General features: G+C 33.9%; 1 protein-coding gene across 1 annotated transcript in view; it reads right to left on the minus strand.

Annotated features, from left to right (window-relative positions):
• LOC115448625 (probable cationic amino acid transporter) overlaps positions 1-21,455 on the minus strand; it is a 147,804-nt gene that overhangs the window by 105,616 nt on the left and 20,733 nt on the right. The gene's annotated exons all lie outside the window — the stretch shown is intronic.

The raw sequence follows: 21,455 nt of genomic DNA on the forward strand, positions 1-21,455 counted from the left end.
ACGCGTAGAACAATCTAGAATCTACTGAGAATCCTTAAAATTTCATGCATTTCCTTTGTTGTCTTTATTTATATTGACGTGTTAAGAAGTGGCGAAGGGTCCAATTTTTCAAAAGGTAACCCGAGGCAAAAAAAATAAATAATTCAGTTAGTATTTCGCAGCCAATTTAACAAAGAAAAAAAGTACTAAGACAAGCGTAAATAAACCTAAAAGGGAAGCCGGTAGGAATCGGTTTGTATGGACGTGCCACTGGTATTAAGTGAGTAGTTAAAATTTATTTTGACAACATTCGTAATTTGATTTAACAGAATTTAAGACAGGCGTATCTGCGGACAAGTTATAGTCATTGATATAAAGATATTTACGGCATTGTTGGCTTACGCGAAACGTCCTTTGTCCGCGGACCATGTCAAATAGATAAGGTGATTGTGTACGACCTTTTGACTGCCGTGGAGGACCCTCACAAGCTTTAGATTGTTATTTAGTTGTCTGACAATTTTAGATTATTAGTTGAAAGACTACGAGGAAAATTAAGTTTGGAAAATAACATAACTATTTTTTGTTTTGACGCCTGATGTTGTAGTTGTTATTCGGTCTGGAGTTATGTATTTCAGGTCAATCTATGGAAGTAAATACACTATCTATGATGATATCACCCATGCTACATAACCATATTTCATTCGAATTACCTCTAACCAACATCTCCACGTACAAGATAGTCGAATTAACACACTGGCGTTATAATTAAGCGAGTAAGCCGGAGATTGCTTTGGTTCAACATCTTGGCCGCAGGGTGCGGTGGGTAATGTGTAAGAGGTTCCAGATGAGTACCACCTCAATATTTCTACCTCCAAGCATTGTGCATGGTCTGGTATACAGTGGCGAAAGATTCATACGAGTATAACCCCATTCCGCTCGGCGTCACTTTCGAATTATGTGAAATCTAATTATCATTAGACCGGTTTCTAGACCGCATTGATATTTTGCGGATTAGTAATATTTTTTTGTTATTGTAGCCGTTGTAACTGGTCAATAGTAGGTATAAACTTTAATGTGTCAAGGCGAGGAGCGTAGGGCAGTGCAACGTTTTGTACTTCAGGTGGTGCATGCTCATCTCGTCGCTTAAAAGTAAAACAGAATTTATTTTTAATAATGTAATTAAAATAGGAGCAATGTTATCCGTATTGTTATTTGTATTATTATGTTTATACCATTAAGTTCCTTTTTGGAGTCAGTCCCTGCTTTCGAAAATTAATTTTATTTTTGACTGTTATTTTACTTTTGAGAATATTATTTTTATTAGTCCAATAACTTAGTTTGGTTAGCACTGAAACCAAAAAAATAATAATATTTACGGCAATGCAGATAGCGTTGTATTTTTTTTTAATATTTATTATTTACTCAGAAACCGCCCGGCATTGCTGAGTTCTTGCTTGAACACTACATTATTGTACAACTGATGTCGGTTACAAGTTGACGTCGTGTGCGTGACGTCTTAAAATCGTTTTATTAACATCTTAATAGTTTAATTGTTAAGGCTTGCATAACCACTCAATAACTATAATTATCGATATATATTTTAATCATAGTGCTGTCTTTGTCAACTACTTATGAACGACAGTAAGAGCACGAGGTTTAAATGTGTTTACGATTAACCTTTTAAGTAAGTCTTTGTGTAAGCCAGCCTTATTCTACTAGAAAGTCGTTTTATTTAAATACCTTTGTAGTAGGAGCCGCTCGCCACCTGGCGTTAATAGGATAATCCGCTGGAGAGTGACTTATTCTACTTTTTACCGACTTCAAAAAAAGGAGGAGGTTCTCAATTCATTAGTCATTAAAATTGCTAGTTAAGCTAGATAAATACATGAACAAATGTACGAAAATAATGTTCGATTGTTATTAGGCATCGATTCCAAAATTAGTAACCAGTATATAACTAGTTAAATTATTTTCTGGTTTTGAGTGGTTTTTGAAGGCGGTTTAATGTTTGTAAATTTACGATCTTAGTGAGATTAATATCTCAATTTATATTGAAACCTGATTTTTTAACTCATTCGCCAGTTAATTACTAGCCTTGTGGGCTATTTCAAAAAGTTTATTTAAATTTTATTTAACTGTTTAGTATTAAACGGCTAATGTAGATAGTAGTCATTTTATTGCCATTTATTTGGGAGCATAGATAAGCCTCTGACTTTTGTATTTAGTCAGCTTTTACATTTATGTGCCGAGTAGGCAGTAGCATTTACCCAGAAGTTGTGAAACGAGCCATAAATGTTCTTCAAACTAAAACAAACTAATGCAGATACATTTACTTTGTGGCTGAAATAAAGAGAAATTTTGTATTTAGTCGGTTAGTTTAGATTCTAGATTCCACGCAAATTATAATTTCACACTTCCGTTACTTTATTAAGGTTCATTTTAAAATATGCTTTAAAAATTTAAATGAGTATGTGGAATAGCCTTTTTTCTTTATAAATAAATGGACTGTCGACGAATGACTATACTAATATTATAATTATTAATTTCAGTGTAATAATATAATATTATTATGTATGCTAAAGTTTACAGAGATGTTTGGTGGAAGTATTAAAATCAACATTTTAGCACTCAGCTGTATGGCCAATACTAACATAATATGTTATACATTTTTGTCACAGAAAATACCTATACATTAGTAGTTTTCTACCGAAAAACGTTCCAAATAAGTAAAACGGCAAGAAATCTCTTATATGGTAAAATAAACAAGTACACCGATTCACCTAAAAGCTTTATTAACTCAACAGTATACCGAGATAAATAAATAGATAAATTACTTTTTCTCACTTAGCGGTGAAAAAAATAAATATACATCTTTATATTTTTTCTTTCCTGCCAGCCCGTGCTTCTTTGTTTACTCTTACATTTATTTATGTCGAATACAAAATATCTGTAGTTATAAGTTATTTAATTGGAGTAATAATTAAATATTCTCATGTGCCTTGACTTATCATAAGCGCAACTATGTTCGCCTACGTGATAAACAAAGCATTGTATTTTATTTTAAAGAAAAGATACAGTACATAACAGAAACTTACCTACAATTTACAAGAATTTGGAAGGTATGTGAAGTCTGCCAAACCACATTACATCAATGTTGGACTAAGGCCTAAATCCTGTCCTGATAGTACAGGAGGTCCGTGGTCGGCAGTGGTCCTTGTATGACATCGGGCAGCTATTATAATTATGTTACACAACTTCTGAACTATGTGTAAGTTTCAAGAATACAGTTTAATGCAAAAGTGTCAACACTAGGTTATTTTGTATTTAATATTAGTTTAATGGTATGTCGTCACTTGTTATTTATTGCATTCTATCGGCGTGATCGGAATATGTTTGCGTGTTCTTGAGGGAAATTCTTATACCGCTTCTTCTTCACAGTGATAACACGTTCCGAAGCGGTGATAGATTTATTATGAAAAGTATTTGTGAAAGACTATTTAAAAAAAATGATTGAGTTTTATGTATGTTTATATTATTATGGGAATCGGGTAAATCGATGTTGCTGTTTGATCATACGAATTTTTGTTAGTAATTATTTAGATATTAGTTATGTCGATTATATGTTTTTCTTTATTCAAGACTTTTCTTTACTTTTTGTATTTAGGCGACTGAAATTAATTTTAAAAATAATTTTTGTACCCGTATAGGAAGCTTGATTCAAGCATACGTTTGTAGGTTGAATTTAAACAGATCCTTTTAACGTTTGTTAAATTCATGCTCTCACGATTTCGTATAAGTTTACTGTTGGTAGGTTTTTTAAATGTGAGAGTCCGCCTGGGTCGGTATCAACGCAATGAATTTTTCCGCCACCAAGCAGCTATGTGTAGTCACTGTTGTGTTCCGGTTTACAAAACATTGTAGTCTAGCTACTGCACATAATAAGATTTAACATTGAATATCGTAGGAGTGCGAGCGCTGTGATTCCACTGCCAATTTACTTTGTAATTCAAGGTGTTTCGTCTTTATATGGGCGGTCATATCGTTTACCATCAAACGGACGGCAAACTCGTGTTGTCATTCAAAGCAATAATAACAAAAAAAAAATACGTTCTAACGTTTATGTATGTAAATAAGTACATTTTTAACGTAAAAATAACATACACCAGATCTACAAATAACTCTCAAACCAAGCTATAAAAGACAAACGGTCAAGCAAACGAAATGAATCAACATTCTCGATATACCGCCGGATTCATTCCCAAAATAAACCTAACAGAATAAATAATACGCGCATGCAGCGGCCAAACTCTATTCTGATTGGACCTTTTGCTCAGTCAATCTGGAGATACTGATCTAGATTGCTTCTCAGTTTCGAATATTTTAGTAAGTCGTTCTATTAAACTTAGATCTGTTAAGACTGCACTGGGCCGGTGTGGCAGACTAAAGCCTATTAATGATCAAAGTAATAAAGGTTCGATACTAACAGCGGGATAGTGTTTACACAGGAAAGGTTATTATATTAGCCTCAAAATTTATTTGTACATATATTATAACGCCATAACAATTAATACTAAGGCCATGTTGTACAGACAAAGAATTTATCTTAACAATTGGTTTCAATACATCTATGAGCCATTCCTGTGAATTCCTGCAGGTTGCATATAAATATATACAAGCTCTGGGATATCATATTGAGCAATGGAAAGGGAAACTAACAGCCGTATAGTTCGGTTGTCTCTTCCGAATAATGTAATTAAAGCTTTCGTTGTATCTTCTGACATATTTAAATACTCAACATTCTTCCGAAGCCATTAATTGGTCATATTTCGATTTTACACCAAAATATCTAAGCAAAATATTTATCCAAGGAAGGTATTACAAAATAATTGAATATATTTTATCTTAAAATAGTCTGTGATTTATATAGTAAACTAAATAACTTTAGTCAAGTATGTCAATGGTACAGCGGTACTGTAGACAATTCAATAGTACGTTTTTCTCACAATAAAAAAATGATTTTCTGTTCACGATAATGATAATCCAATGAAGGACTTTATGTATCAATCTTCGTAGACCATATTTTTTTTTGTTTTTTATTGTTTTGAATGACGAGACGAGCTTGCCGTTCGCCTAATGGTAAGCGATACGTCCACCCATAAATAGTAGAGACACCATCCAACACCTTGAAATACAAAATATTGTTTGGTATGCGCTCTGCACTCCGCTCACCATCCTGAGACATGAGATGTTGAGTTTTACTATGTCCAGCAGTTACACTGGCTACAATGTTCTTCAAACTGGACATTACAGTTACCACACACTACTGCTTAGCGGACAGAAATAGACATTGCGGTGGTACCTACCCAGGCGGACAACCACTTCGGCAAAAGTGCCATTTACTGTTAACGTCCAAGAAATTATAAAGACAGGTATCCATGTGGTTATTGAATTCCGCAGTGCGTATGTGCCTTCCGCCTAGCCATTTATAAGTCAATATAATCAAGGAAACGTAAAATGGTTAAACTACCTTTGTGCGTGTCAAAGTAAGAGCAATGTCCGAATTATAAAAGGTTAATTATTTCTTTTATAGTCGATTACAACTTCAAAATCACACAAAGGATTTCTGAAGGGTTGGTTTTAGTCTGTTTCAGCTGTTCTGTAATAACAGTCCAAGGATAATGATGGGCAGATCCCTTTAAAATATTTAAGTATAATTATGACTAGTTTTGGACGCGATTTGCGAGTGTGAATATTAATTTCCGAAATATATGTCTCATTGTATTTTTTCATAAGTAAAAGTTTAATATGGATCCAAGACATGGCCTGTGTGTGATGTTTACACATTTTGTCATTTTCAAACTTCTTAATCTTTCACATAAATGTATTTAAATGATATTTAAGAGAACGCTACTCTTTTTGTTCCGTTTCAAAATTAAAAGTGTAAAATAAAATATCCGTAATAATAGTGGTGTAAAAGTAAATTTTCAATGATTATGTATACTACAAACGAGACATCTATAAAAATCTATAATTCGTTTTCTGTTTGTTCCGTATTGCGTATGTCCTAAACTATCAATCCGATTACATTGAAACTTTAGTGATTTATTGCGCACCTTAAAATTGTTTTTTCATTATTCGCGAACCAAGTTGGAGACTTCGACTAGTCCTTTATAAATCCCCGTTTGCTTTATTATTTACCCGTTAAATATTAACTTTACATTACCGCTCAGCGCACCGAAAAATGAGGTATCTAATAAAATAATGTATATACATACACAGGGAGACACGTGAAAAAAAGTGGCGATAGCCTAGTTGGGTGTGGAACGGACTGCCAAGACGAATGTCCGCAGGTTCAAATCACAAAGACACACACACCTTTGACTTGTCTAAAATCATGTGTGTATTCTTTGTGAATTATCGTTCGCTTTAACGGTGAAGGAAAACATTGTGAGGAAACCTGCACATCTGAGAAGTTTTTTATAGGAATTTCGAAGGTGTGTGAAGTCTACCAATGTGCACTAAGCCAGCGTGTTGGACTTAGGCCTAATCCCTCTCAGCAGTAGAGGAAGCCCGTGCCTAGCAGTGGGACAGTATATAGGTAATAGAGGGAGACACACATCACGGTTATATGCAGACACCCATTTTTGGTCGACTGTGTTCTGTCCCTAGATGTTATAGGGGGCAAGCTTGTCATCAAAGCAAGCACAAATTTAGTCTCCATACTAGTATTGAGCAGAAAACCTAATATTTCTTTGTCCGAACAGGAATTTGAACCAAACACCTCAGAACGGTGTATCGCGTACGCATAAATAAATTGTATTGTATTTAATACAATAAAATTTAAACTTCTTGACGGCTCTGAAAATCGTACATTTCGGTGCGCAACCTTTAGAATGTGGCTAAAAATACTACACGAGAGCCTGTGTTATTCTATAGTGATTGGTCCACAGACTAGCACGTAGCTCACGCGTTGCTCTCGCAACCAATCACAAACATTTCAATTAAACGACACGGAACTTCGTGTCGTGTTTGTTATGTCACGTTCTAGGGCCGCAGAATGCAGAATTAATTGTCAGACGCGCGAGTTCTGGTTTAAGTTTAGCCGAGCTCAATAGTTAGTTTATAATTGTTCTGTTATGCTATCGTTACGCCTCATTACCACTATTGTCGAGTAATTCGCCGATTAAATTCATGTAATTCGTGCACGAATATGACTATGAATTATAAGTAGCGAATAGGTACTATCGAAAAAGTTTAGTTGTACGTACTGTGAATTTTTGAAATGAGGGAGCAAAGGCAACTTAACCGCTGCAGCTATAATAAAACTTTCTTAGGATCCTCACTTTTTATTTTAATTAAGATCTACATTCACAGATTTAGTAAAAAAAAATTACAGTCGACAAAAAAATACGTAATTTAGGCTACGACTTTTTTTGAAGCCAATGGACACTGTTGCTTTTAATGATCGAAAGACTAAACGGATCATAATAGGTTTAATTACTTTAAGGGCGGAAATTGAAAAAAGTTTTCTTCATACATTTTGTAGATAATGCGAATCCCATTCCCTTACATTACAAACTTTATATTCAAGAAGACAAATCTGCAAAAATATTTTCAGAAATTGAACACTTCCCGAATAATAATAGGGTACCGGACTCATTTTTGTTCTTTACTATTATCAAATATTTACATAATATAAATTATAACACAGAAAGAATTATTAAAATCCGGTAAAAAATCAACTAGTTATAAGTCTTTGAATTTCGGTGGAAAGGGTAATTTACAAGAAACAGAAAAGAGACGAAATACCCACATGTGTCATCGGGAATTACAACGCGTGTGAAAGAAAGAGATGATGCGATATCCCCACATCGCGCCCACTTCTGCACATTACAATATTTAAAATATGAATTACTCGCTCATTTTTTAACCAATTTTTATGCAGTTTTCACAGGAGTGCTTCTTTTTCGTATTATTAACCATTACATATAGAATAATGTACAAAATCAAGCATAGGCCGGTCCCCTATTGATGTGTTTGTCATAATTTTCTCTTTTTGTACCGAATTACAAGGATTATTATCCATGTGAAATTTCGAATTTACTCAAATGTTTATGTCTTTTTTTAGTTCATATATATATGTATATATATATATATATATATATATATATATATATATATATATATATATATATATATATATATATACTCGTATATCGAACAATAAACTCCGATGATTTAAACTGCTTGCAAATATTATTCGACCGTATAAAAAACAACATAACTTCATAGTTATGTTGATATTAAAGCGTAATAGTTGAGTGCAAGCCGTTGCAAGCCGCAAGCCGCTTTCACATTACAGCGGTTTCGGCTTTAGCCACCCGCAAGCCTTGTGGATTTGTGGTTTGTAGATTAGAGCTAAACTAGTGCTACAATTTCAATTTATAGGGCATGGATGGACGTAGTACTTATTAGTACTTATCTAATAGGCTATATGACTTATTTGTTTTATAACTTTTATAAAATATGTACGTAGTATACGTTCTAAAAAAATAATTATTAAAATCTGATGTAAAATCTACAAGTTTTAAGCCGTTGAAATTTGGTAGTAAGAGCGAGTGCCAAAAACAGAAAGGAGAAGAAATACTTGCATGTGACGTCAGCGGGCATTTCGATGTGTGCGAAAGAAAGAGATGTAACGATGTCCCCACTCCACGTCTACTCCTGCCCGTAGCAATATTTAAAATTTGAATTACTGCCTCATTTCTTATCGAATTTGAATGCTGTTTTCACAGATGGATTTATTTTTTGTACTAATTGCTGTTACATATTATAAAATGCGCAATATCAAACATAGTCAAATATCCTGCTGTAGACAATATTTCAACAAATTTGGGGCATAAATACAGGTTTGCTTTATATTGGAGGGTTTAGACAGAACTGTATAGAATTAGTGTATATCTGAGTGAGTCATCAATGATAAAATATTTCTCGTGGCACTGTACCGGAATAATATGAAAATCTCTACTATAATACTCTAAAGTTAGACAGGATTTAGTTAATTTCGTTATAATTGTTAGGACTTAAGGATCGTACATTTAATATGTCAAAATACCTACGGCAGGGAGATTTGGAGTTAATGGGAGGAATACTCCATTGATATATTCAATAAAGATCTATTAATTCTTACTTTCAATCTAACATAACTGTTTCTATATATAGTATCTATACTATATTGTATAGTTTTGCATAATATACCACGGAATTACACTAAGAGATTATACGTAATACATAAAAAAAAAATAAAAAAATACTTTATTTATCACGTAGGCGAACAAAGTTACACCAATGATACGTCAAAACAATTTATAAGAATAATTATTATTATTTCTGAATAACACTCTAGATCACTTATATAACTACGTACATTTTAAATTAGCCCATGAGAAGGTAAATATTTGTGTACATTTCCATAACTAAGCTGTGAATACAATAATGTACACTATATATATGTAATTTTATATATATGGGCTTCCCTGACAAGCCTAAAGCCGTATTGTATTGGACCATAAATTTAAGTTCTGTTCACATGCACGACATTCGATGTCACTATGGGCGACAAAACGACAGCGCATCTCTCGTTTGCGTTAGCTCATTTTACAAATACGTGGTGTGTTACTACAATTCAAGCATCATCCAGGCACTGACAGCTAATAAATATGACCGTTGTTTAAAAGTCAGTGTGTTCCAAAGCAGACATTTTGTCGATAAGTACTAGGTGACGAAGTATATTATTCTGTCAAAAACCTAAATATTAAATTATCTTTATGAAAATAAAGAATATTATGAACAAACCCTTATATAATAAGTACGACAAAATATGACAACAATTTAAATTGTTGACACAAACTTTCCAAATATAAATACACTTTACTATTGAGTTTGTTCAATAACAGATGTGCGACCGTCCGTCCAGAAAAGCTATTTTCATACTGTGACGTTCCGGAATGAACCTTAATCGGGAACGAAATAAAGTTGAATTCAATTTTAGCCCCCTAAATTGACTTAGATGGCTTGCTTTGTATCCTTTCATTTCGAATTTCCCGATAGACCCTTTGATGTGAACACTTGGACAGCGTTAAAACTGAACTTAAATATAACTAAAGATTTCGGTTAAATGCAAATCATTTCCTATTACCGTGAGTTGTTTTCGATAATAAAAAGTACTCAGGTTTCTATAATAAAAAGTACTTAAAAGTACTTACTCATTAATCTAGAATTCTACAAAATTTGTTCGTACTTATTTAAGCAGCACAATTTCATAGTTTTACTTGATAAACTTTCTTGTGTACTACACCATCGGGGTAGATGTTACCAGTTTTCAAATTTATACCTAAGCGAAGAGTAAAACGTACTTGTTTAATCGTTTTTGATTAGCAAAAAAATATTATGAACTGCGTGAAGAGCAACTACTGCAATTTTATTGCGTATTCTCTAGTCATCTCCATTACAAGTGGACGAAGTTTAGGCGTCAATCAGAATTACATTTAGCTATAAGTTAACGAGTACAGTGCAATGTCATGTATCACAGTACATCAAAGTTCTTGGTGTTTTTAATATATAAGACAATAAGGCATATGTTATACGATCAGTTTAGAACGCTAAGACGCAAACAACTTTAAGTCGTTTGCCTATTGTGATAAAAAAGCAATTTGACTGCATAAGAGTAAAGGTAGATTAATTCCATAATGCTCTGTATACCGATATATTTGCAAGTTTCGAACATAGACTTCAAGGTGTCTGCGTAAACTATAAAGCTTAATGAAGCGGAACAGTTTTTCCACTGATCAAAGAAACGTCTTAGGTTACACGGAAAGTTATTAACAAAGGAGTTTACTAAAATGACTACGCCTTCATGATCGTAGAATATTATTTTCGGTATTACTCGACAAATTTCTTAAATTTTTATGCAGCCTTTCTAGTTAATTTGGTGATTGTGAGCGATTAGTTATTTTCTGAAGTGATTGTATCGACTAAAACATGATGTAAAAATGTCCCTGCCCTAAACAGTTTCTGGTTCCAGTACTCATACATGTAACATGTATTCCGTAATTATTAATTATAATTTATTTAAACTACACAATAAATGACAGAAATATACAAAGTTAGCATAATTTTATATAAATCTCACCCTTGTTTGAAATTAAGAACATACAAACGTAAATATAAACGGATGCCAAATTTATCCTTTGTTATATTTACTGATCTTTCACGTCATGTCATGAGTATATTTTGCATTACAATATGCTTTATTTTTTTATCTTCTATCAAAACAATAGAGCAGACAGGCTTATTTGCGTATTGTTTTTCTCGCGGCTTCACCCGCGTAAAAGAGATTTTTCGGTGTAAAAGTCGCCTCAAAGAATCACAGAATATAAAATCTACGAAATATCATATATTTTATATCCGTTTGTATAGCGACGACCGTACACAATGTGCTAACACAGGCCATAGCGGCCCACGTAAGTGTGTAAGTAAGTGTGTCGCGTTCCCGAATCAGCTTGTGTATATCGGGTTCCAACAGACCGCCAAAATTATATCGACTGCTGAGGTAATCATCTCTCGTCAATCGACATTCTGCTGGACCCCAGACCAATTACCAGTAGCGAAAGGTGAAATTTTCCAAAGGGAAGTCGACTCAACACACAGGGTCTAATATGCAAGCATGCTGTCTGCAAATTGTTCTAAAGATTCTACATAATGGGAAGTCCTTCGCCACTGCCAATTACCATGATTTGCAGCGAGGTATAAAAAACGACGTATAAAAAAAATTAACATTTTGCGTCACCGAGGGCAACTCTTCGTATCATAGGAATAAAATCAAACTGTTAACCCACACTTGACGAAGCTACTCAAGAATGATCTATTTTTGAAACGAGTAAGAAAATCCAATAGATTTTAATCTATTTCAATGTATTAAATAGTGTCGATGACGCCTCTTGTAAAGGCGTAATTGTTGGTAGGTGTTATATTCATCTATCATAGCGTTGATTGTTAAAGGTACTTACTGGTCGAGGTAAGACTTCAATCATTATCTTTTTTCAAACTCATTATTACATCGAATAATTTATACTTTGCTCGCAACCGACTGCGTCGAAGCTGTTGCCTTGAAAAATGTATTCATCAATCCAAGACTTGGTCTATTTGAAAAATAAAAAAAGTAAAAATGAAAAAGTATGGTAAGTCTAGTAACGGAACGAAATGAGACGAAATCTAAAACGTCTTAGTAGGAGATTATGTTTCTTTAACGCTATACGCTCACGGACAAGTGGCTTCACCGCACGTAATGATAAGAGGACTGGGCTCCAATAGAATGTCGAATGACGAAAGATGATTACCCCTAGGCAGTCGACAGAATTATGCCGGCCTGTTGGAACCGCATATACATAAGCAGATTAGCACTGATTGTTGATATATTGCTGGTATTATTATGAGAAAGTGTAGTGCATATTCGCGACACTATAGATATATAAAGTCTGCTACAGTGGCGAAGGGACCTTATAATCCGATTTCTTTCGGCTTACCTTTTATAAAATTACATTTGTGTTAGCGTATGTAAATATTTGTGTAGTATATTCTATTTATTATCGTATAAAATTTTTCATTTTATTATTTTCTTTGCGTATGCCCTAAACTGCCCTTTCCACTATTTTTATCATCTCCATCCAATGGTCTGGTAGAGATCGCCTCGAGTGATAAGCGCGCCATTTGTACCACCGATGTTTTAATCATTTCCACCGTCTGTATACAAATTAGTCCTATTTCTTATATTTACGGTGTGAAATAAAGTTTTAAATCAATAAACTATCATTAGAACGATGCAAACTGCTTGTATGTGTATATTAGGACTTATATGTTATATAAATGGGTAAATATGGGTTCCCTTAAAGAAAATTTCACGCTTTGCCAGCTGTCTGCACACTAGACTATTCGCTATGGCACATCTGAGAGTCGTTTTCAATAAAGTAGCTTAGCTTCGCTCAGCTTTTAGGAGTCTTCGACGATCATGGCTTATTGTTGAACTAGATTGTGATCGCAATATTACTAGTGTATTCTGGAATCGCTAGCTGCAGCCTTAATATTTAGGACATACAGTTCAATCTTCTAGGGTAAATGCGAATGGCTGTAAAGGTATTTGGATGTTTGTAAGTAAACAATGATACTGATGAATATAATTAGATAAATAGGTACGAAGTTCTGGATATAAGTTCCTTTCATACAAGTGCACTCGGACCTTCAGTTTGTGAGGAACGGTTTATACATGGAGTAAGGCATGACCGCATCAATATTTTATAAAAAAAACCTATATTTTTTATGATACTTCATATTAAACTTTTAAGAGGTTAGGAACTTCATCCTAGCGCTAAGTCAAGCTAATAATCAAAATTATTTCGAGACACGTAGTACAATTGCGATACGATCTCATCAGAATCTCATTGTGCAATAATTTAAAGCATATTACAAGTATTTGGTTTATATTTTAATACGATAAGTGCGAGAGAAGTTGCTAACAACGAGGTGAATTGTTTGCAGTAAAACCATAAACTTGCTAATGAGCGTACCGCAGTATCCTATTGTAGAACAAATGTTATTATATTCATTCTTTCTTAGAAATATCGGAGGAATACTAATTATTAATAAATCTACAATTCCATTCATCTCACAAATCCAGGTAGGATAAATTTAATTACTCGATTAAGGATTTCTACTGTTCCAGCGGCATAATAGCGATTTAAATTTAGATCTTTTGATGTAGGCAATAGGACTTGCAATCACATAAAAGAATATAGTGCGTAATACAGTTTTTTTTTCTATTTTCAGTTTTTATATTCCTTGAATCAATCTGCAAGAATATCATACCACGGTAATTTTACGAAGATAATATACTGCCGTGTTACAAGTTTTACTTGACTTTTCGTTAGGGTATGTCACCCGTACATTTTCTATTAGCATTTACGATTGTAGAACGCCATCTTGCTTAGCGTTCCGAAAAATTTTTCGTTGAGAAAAATATATGACGACACGAATGACCAGTTAACGCCGTTTTGTTCGTGGCATCCATTGCTTATTTGTGCTGTATCATTGTAAAATGTGAATTATCTTTTACAATTTCTGTTGTGTTATGACCTGTCGTGTTATGTAAGTATTCCTTCATATAGAAATGGATGTCGAAGTTCGGTTTATTAAATAGAATTTCGTCATTTTCACCCTTTGTGTAACAGATTTAAGGATATCGTAACAAAGAAACGCAACTATTAAATATAAACAGGACAGTTGACCGCGTTACCATTTTTACTTCTTAAATCTACTAGATTAACATACATATTACAACGATACTTTTATCCCCAAAAAAACAGAGACCGGCATTTTATTCTGGGAACGAATCTCGCGGGGGTGGTGTTGCGACCTTTCCTCATAAGATTTGCTTTGAAATACGCATCTATCTGAATGAATTCAGGTAAATTATAGATCAAAGATGACACTTCATCTCAATTACTAATTCAGAAGTACAAACTCTTGGATTAACAATATTTTTTAAACTGGGCCTATCTTATGCTTTTGTTATTGAATATATTTGTAGCATTGCTCTCGGTCATTTCAAGACTTAAATGTATTGTATATATTGTTGTGATAAAAAGCAAAACAATACAGATCAATAGGTTTTGTAGTCTGTTGTTTACAGCATGAATGGATTTGAAGCACAAGTCTATTGTTTAAGAGAAACCTAAGCCAAAAATATATTGTTGCGTCATGTGGTTAGTAGCTTTACATCATGGTGTTATCTCACTAAAATTACATTTCTTTGGAAGGCCATCAGGCATTCATCATACCTTAGCCTTTCTTGAGCAGTAATCATTTTTCACCGTGCATCTTACTCATTTGATGGCTGGCTGCTATAAAGGGAATGTTTATCGCCAGCAAAGCAGCTACGTTAATTCACCCAGTACTACTGCAATTGTGACTTTTACAAACGAACCTCATTTGCTGACCAGTGAACATACAAATTACGTACAAATTTTTATTGGCTCATTTTCTGTGATGTGTTGGATACGGTGAATAAATAGCGCTGAAACTCAGTTCCGATATTTTAGGTACACATACGGATATTTCTAGCTTGATTTGCTTAATAGAAAAATATTTTACTAGATTTAACAATTATAAAGCGCGTTGTTTTATAATTCATTTTATTTAAGTATTAGTAATCAACCCTGTTTTCCGATTTATCTCTAGTTGAGTATTTTACTTGTAATGTCATTAATATTGTCACACGCTTAGTACTCTAGGCTGTATCACTATATTGGCTAGAATAAATGGAATAAACTTTTATTTATAAAAGTATTGAACTGTCCGCCTGAGTTATATTTTATAGCAGCTAACATGACGCTTTAATGCATTTCATAATGGAATTTGGAAGGTATTAAAGTGTCATCCATGAAAAAGCTAGTAAAAGCAAGTAATTACATCAAGAATGATAGTGTATGGTACACAATAGCGCTGCATTAATGCAGTTTTTCTCTGTTATGCAGTAATGCGAGCATAATGTTACTTTTATACTTAACCTGACCTAATTTGCTCGCAACGTTCAAGACAGTGTGGCCTAACCTAAATAAGCTAATATAGGTAAATTAATGAATAGCCTAGTTTTATTATATTATCTCATTCATTAGCCTTCGTGGTGTAGCGAAAAATATGATGTTAGAAGTGGGTTTGATAAGAATATATTAGGATTTCGTATGGTCCCGCATGTTTTATTGTGTATTACCAGTTCCTGATGATACCAAGGATCAATTAAGGATTAATTATCAATTGATCAAGGATTAATCTTCCTTAGACAATAATTAGAAATAAATCAAAGGCCATATTGGTGAGGGTTGCATTTTTCTAGACAGCAAAAAAACTGAACAGTTTTGTGCATTTGTTTTCATTGTACGATACGAACTATGTATTCTTTTATTAACTATCGATATGGAGGGATTACAACACAAACGGTTTCTATCACTGCTAATCCCGATAAAATGAGTTTTAGAGACAGGCTTAGTTAGAGAGTAAGCATTAAAATATCGCTTTGTTTACTGTAATAAACACCTAACAAAATATTGATCTTTTGCTTTTTTAGCCTAAGTATTTTGTATTTTCATTTGACCATCATACGGTCAAATGGAATATACCTTTAATATACAATATACCTTTGGTATTTAGTCTGCCTATTTGTATAAATTTATAAAGAAATTCTTAAAATTGACTTACAATAATATAATAATATTAGCACTGTATTTCAAACTGTCCCACTGCTGGGCCCGGGCCTTCTCTACTATTGAGAGGGATAAGGCTTTAGTTCACCACGCTGGCCTGGTGCAGATTGATAGAATTCACACGCCCTCAAAATTCCTATAAAGAACTTCTCAGGTATACAGGTTTCTCACGATGTTTTCCTCCACCGTTAAATCAAGCGATAACGATAACCAACCGTAACGATGTAGTAAGAAAATTGAAAATGTAATTTTTATTTTAACTACTGTAAACCACGGCCGTTAGGCTCATGAGTATAATTAGGGTAAATGGCAACATGTGTTTTTCGGTTCGACGTAATATGGTCAAACTCAGCCACGTTTATAATTAGCTAGCTTTTGCCCGAGCTTCGCCTACGTGAGATTTTTTTTCCAGGATAAAGTTTTCCGTTATAAAAGTCACGCTATATATTTTCCCGGAATAGGATTTTTAATTGTTTACCGAGCGCACGCAGCGGAAGCTCTCAAGAGGAATTAACTTTCCCCGTTTTTGCAACATTTTTTATTGATTTTCCGCTCCTATTGGTCATAGCGTGATATTATACATCCTATAACCTTTCCCGATAAATGAGCTTTCCAACACTGAATTTTTTTTCAAATCGCACCTATTATTCCTGAGATTAGCGCGTTGAAATAAACAAACAAATTCTTCAGCTGTATATAATAGTATAGATTCCGGGATAAAAGTCTCGCAATATTTTTTCCCGGAATAGAAAGTAGCCTATGTCCTTACCAGGGTCTCTAACTATCACCATATAAAATTTTGTCGAAATCCGTCAGGTAGTTTTTGAGTTTACCGCGTTCAGTCAGGCAGAGAGATGTGGCTGGAGTCTTTGTTTTATAATATGCTTATTTTTTAATAGGGACAATTCCTTCACTGTTGGTTATTGCATAAATATAACCATTTACGCAGCACACGCAACGGAAGCTCTCAAAAGTTATAATTTTTCCCGTTTTTGAAAGATTTTTCATTACTGCCCCACTCCTATTGGTTATAGCGTGATGATAGCCTATAGCCTTCCAAAAACAAAGGGCTTTTCAACACTAAAAGAATTTTTCAGTTCGAACTAGTAGTTCCTTTGATTAGCATGTTCAAACAAACAAACAAACTCTTCAGCTTTATATAATAGTGTATAGATAGTATAGAAGTATAGATATGCATAAAACAAAAGGGGTGGATAGCACGGGTATAATATAAAGAGGTGGATTTCTGGAGGTATAGAGAATAAATCTTAGATGAAAACTGTGATTATTGTCTGGTAAGGGATTTATTTTTGGATAGGGGATTAACGTTTAATATCTTACAAGAATTGATAAGATAAGACCGCCATTTGTACCACCAATGTATTCTTTTCCACCGTCTGTATGCAAATTTGTCTTCTTTTTGTTTTTTTTTTATTTACATTTTTGGTGTACAATAAAGTTTTAAATAAATAAATAAATAATATTAATTTTATCAATAATCTTCACTACCTATGAATCATTGACGCGCTGGCTGAAAAGAAAATGGCGACTCAGAAGGTGAGTGGCGTCTGTAAGTTCTGGGACCTCACACACTATACAAAATGCAACAGCTAAAAATCATCTTAAGTTTACTTTTCGTGAGAAATGGCACTACCGCAGTCGACTCTAATCTTTTCTTTTGTAAATAAGAAAAGCCTGCCCAAAAAAACAAAAAACCTTGTCATATTGCTTTAAATATGGAACTACGTTTTTTGTATGGAGGTCGTTAACTTTGAAACAAAAAAAGTGGTGACACTAAACAGTTTTTTTTTTCTTGAGAATGATTTTATTTTTTACAATAGTGCGTTGTCACTCAGGTATGCTAAAAAATGTGATAATATATTCTTAATTTACCATTGTTTCATCATCAGCTACATAAAGTCCATTGCCATTTAGTTAATAAAAAGCTTAACCTAGATTGCCCTAGGGCTTTGCTTACACTACGACTAATCGTAACAATCTTTGATGTAACGCATTCAATTCCGACCCAATAGGTTTTCTTCCTCCGTTGAAGCAGTCCACAGTTAATTAATTTCATTCAATTTCATAATTCACTAAAGAAGATTTATTGGCTAATCCCTGTCGGCAAGTGAAACTCATTATTATCTCGTTTAGTACCAGAGCCAATCTTATCTTATTTCATATTAATATTACAAATGCTTAAATTTGTGAAAATGTATAGAGTTTTGTTAGAAGTAAACAGTTTAACAAAAATATATGCATTGAGATATATTTACTGGTGGTAGGTCCCTCATATGTTAGAGTCCGCCTGGGTATCCACCACAATTGTCTATTTCTGCCGCCAAGTAGCAGTGTGTTACTGTTGTGTTCCAGTTTGAAGGACATTGTAGCCAGTGTAGCTATGGACACAATGAGACTTGACATCTCACGTATCAGGATGGCGAGCGCAGTGGAATGCAAACAATACTTTGTAATTCAAGGATGGTATTTCTACTGCTTATGGGCGGTCATATCGCTTACCATCAGGCGAACGGCAAGCTCGTCTCGTCATTCAAAGCAATAAAAAAAACATTTGTAAACACACATTTGCCGGTGGTAGGATATATTTTATATCCGCCCACAGCGACCACTTAATATCGCGTTCCGAAATCAATCTGTGTACATCCGGTTCCAACAGGCCGGCATGATTGTGTCGACTCTCGAGGGGTAATCATCTCTCGTCAGCCGATATTCAATTGGATGTACGATCAGGAACGTTACGAAAGACAAGCCGATAGAAATCATTATATATGGATCCGTTATATGGATCCTTCACCACTGGATGGCAGCGTGTATTGTCTTATGGAAAAACCGTAACAGCAACGTTGATAAAAGTCGCTTGTTTGCCCAGTTCCGAATGTTAGTTTATGGAGCATTTATATCGCTCGAAATCGGCTTACGGTCAGTGCTTTTGACGTTATGCGTCAGCTAGGTCTTCTGCAGTTCAATTTTGAAACTAAGGTCCATTTCACATTAGCACTAAATAGTGATGCACATATAAAATTGAATTCTTTGACTAACAAACTGATGGTACAGTATCGATTGGCCGGGGCTATTCAGTTCTAATCCCTAAGTATTTATTACGGGGTTCCTCTGAAAATTTCAAACTTTTCAGGGCCAGAAAAGTTTGATTAATCTTTACACCTGTCATGAAGCAAACAATTGTTATTCACTACCATAAACTTCTACGACTTGTGTGAACTCAGAAAAATACCATTATGCTGGATATACATATACTAGAAAAATGCTATTATCCCCAATGACTTACAAAAAAGTAGGTCAAGCTCGAAGTAACAAGCTTGGGCTTACTAATGTTTAAACAAGGACCAAAGAAACGTTTAAACAAAGCCCTGAATAGAGTATAGAATGGGATTGTTTACAACAGTGTATTGTCTTGGGCCTAACTTTGATATTTTACCTAATACAAGATTATGGTTGTAGCGCCTCGCTTGTGAATTTTGGCTTATAATCGTTAAAACCTTGGTGAATTTGTAGGCTAGGCTGTTTTGGCAGTGTTATTTAAAATAATGCAGTAAACGCACATAGCGTCATGTTTGTGTAAACATTAAAGTATAATATAACTACGATCTAGTTCTACGTTTAAGTAAATAGGAAACCAAACCAAATCTGTATAGATCGGACACCAACAGCTTAACTCAACAATTATTATTTTTATCATCATTTTAAATTAATATAAATATTAATATACATTTTACAGTTGTCAAAAACTTAACACGTAAGAGTAACTTTGATACTATTCGGCTTAGCCCATTGTAAGCCTGGATCCGATTTTAAGCAAGGATCGTCAAACTCCTTATTTAAATAATATCGAGCGTTACGGAGTCTAAGTTCCATCCGTAAGCATTAATTAATAGCAGAAGCAAAAGACTAAATGGAAAAAAAACATTATCCGCTATTTCCCGTAGCAAAGCGGAAGACAAATGCTTAAACATATAGTTTGAAAGACCAATTAGAGCAGCATATAAAAATTTAATAACTACGCCATATGTCTATTTTAGTATTTCTCGAATGTTCTTTGTCAGGTAACATTGCTAGGAATTTGTTCTCTTGTTGCTTCCTTGCGTTAAATGTATAACGTTCCAAATATGAAATTCCAAATATATCTTACGTTTGTGACGTCACTCGCTTGAAATGCCCCTGATTTTCCTCAACGAATTTATAGCTCAATATTAGCGAAAGTTATATGGGAGAGTAGTCTCAGATATTCTCCTCTGCAATGTCTATTTTTTTAATAACCTTACTTTGTTATAAGGCACATTTAATGCAGATTCAGGGACAAATGGATTTTTTAGACTACTGCTTATTGGTTTGTTAACAATGCCCATTATCCTGTAGGTACAAGCCCCAAGGCGAAAACACCGGTAACATTTTAGTATAACATTTCAAATATATTTTCATTGTGATTTGCGGCATGACAAAGCTGGTAACTATTTAATATAATAAAATTATATTCTTTCTGTATACATACATCTATTTTACAAAGCTATAATACAAATATATCAAAATTTTGATTAGCCACAAAAGTAAAACATAATAATTGATATAACCCAATAATTGATAGCATTTAAAATACCATTAAATCTCCAAAGCTGTTCAAACCGTTTTTATTTCCAGCAAATATGTAGAATATTAAGAGAGAACCAAATACGGCATTACATAAGCTTCACCGTAAGTGATAGATAGTATTATATTAAAATAAATATCCTTCAATATTAATACAATAGTGAAAACCTTGGAAATGACAAGCTTAATTTTATTTGCAAAGAATAGTAGTTGATTCACCCTTACCCACCTACTCAAAAAAATTCACATCACTGAAGTCATAAGAATGATAAGAATGACGTTAGTTATTATGAAACCATAAATAGTTATTGTGTACGGCAGGGCCTATGTAATAGGGTATTAATTAAACCACCAACGTGTGTAAACTTTATATTATTATTTACTTCGGTAGGGCAGTTATATTTGTATACGGTACAACTAGCGCGCCGAGGTACGAATGTAATAATACGAATTGGGTACGAATCCTGGGTCGGGCTTAAAATAATTGGGATTGGGTTCGTCCACCCTAAAAATTACTCAGCCGCAGCTCGGATTCAGGAA

The sequence above is a fragment of the Manduca sexta genome, chromosome 27 (genome assembly GCF_014839805.1).
Source record: "Manduca sexta isolate Smith_Timp_Sample1 chromosome 27, JHU_Msex_v1.0, whole genome shotgun sequence".
Classification (NCBI taxonomy): domain Eukaryota; kingdom Metazoa; phylum Arthropoda; class Insecta; order Lepidoptera; family Sphingidae; genus Manduca; species Manduca sexta.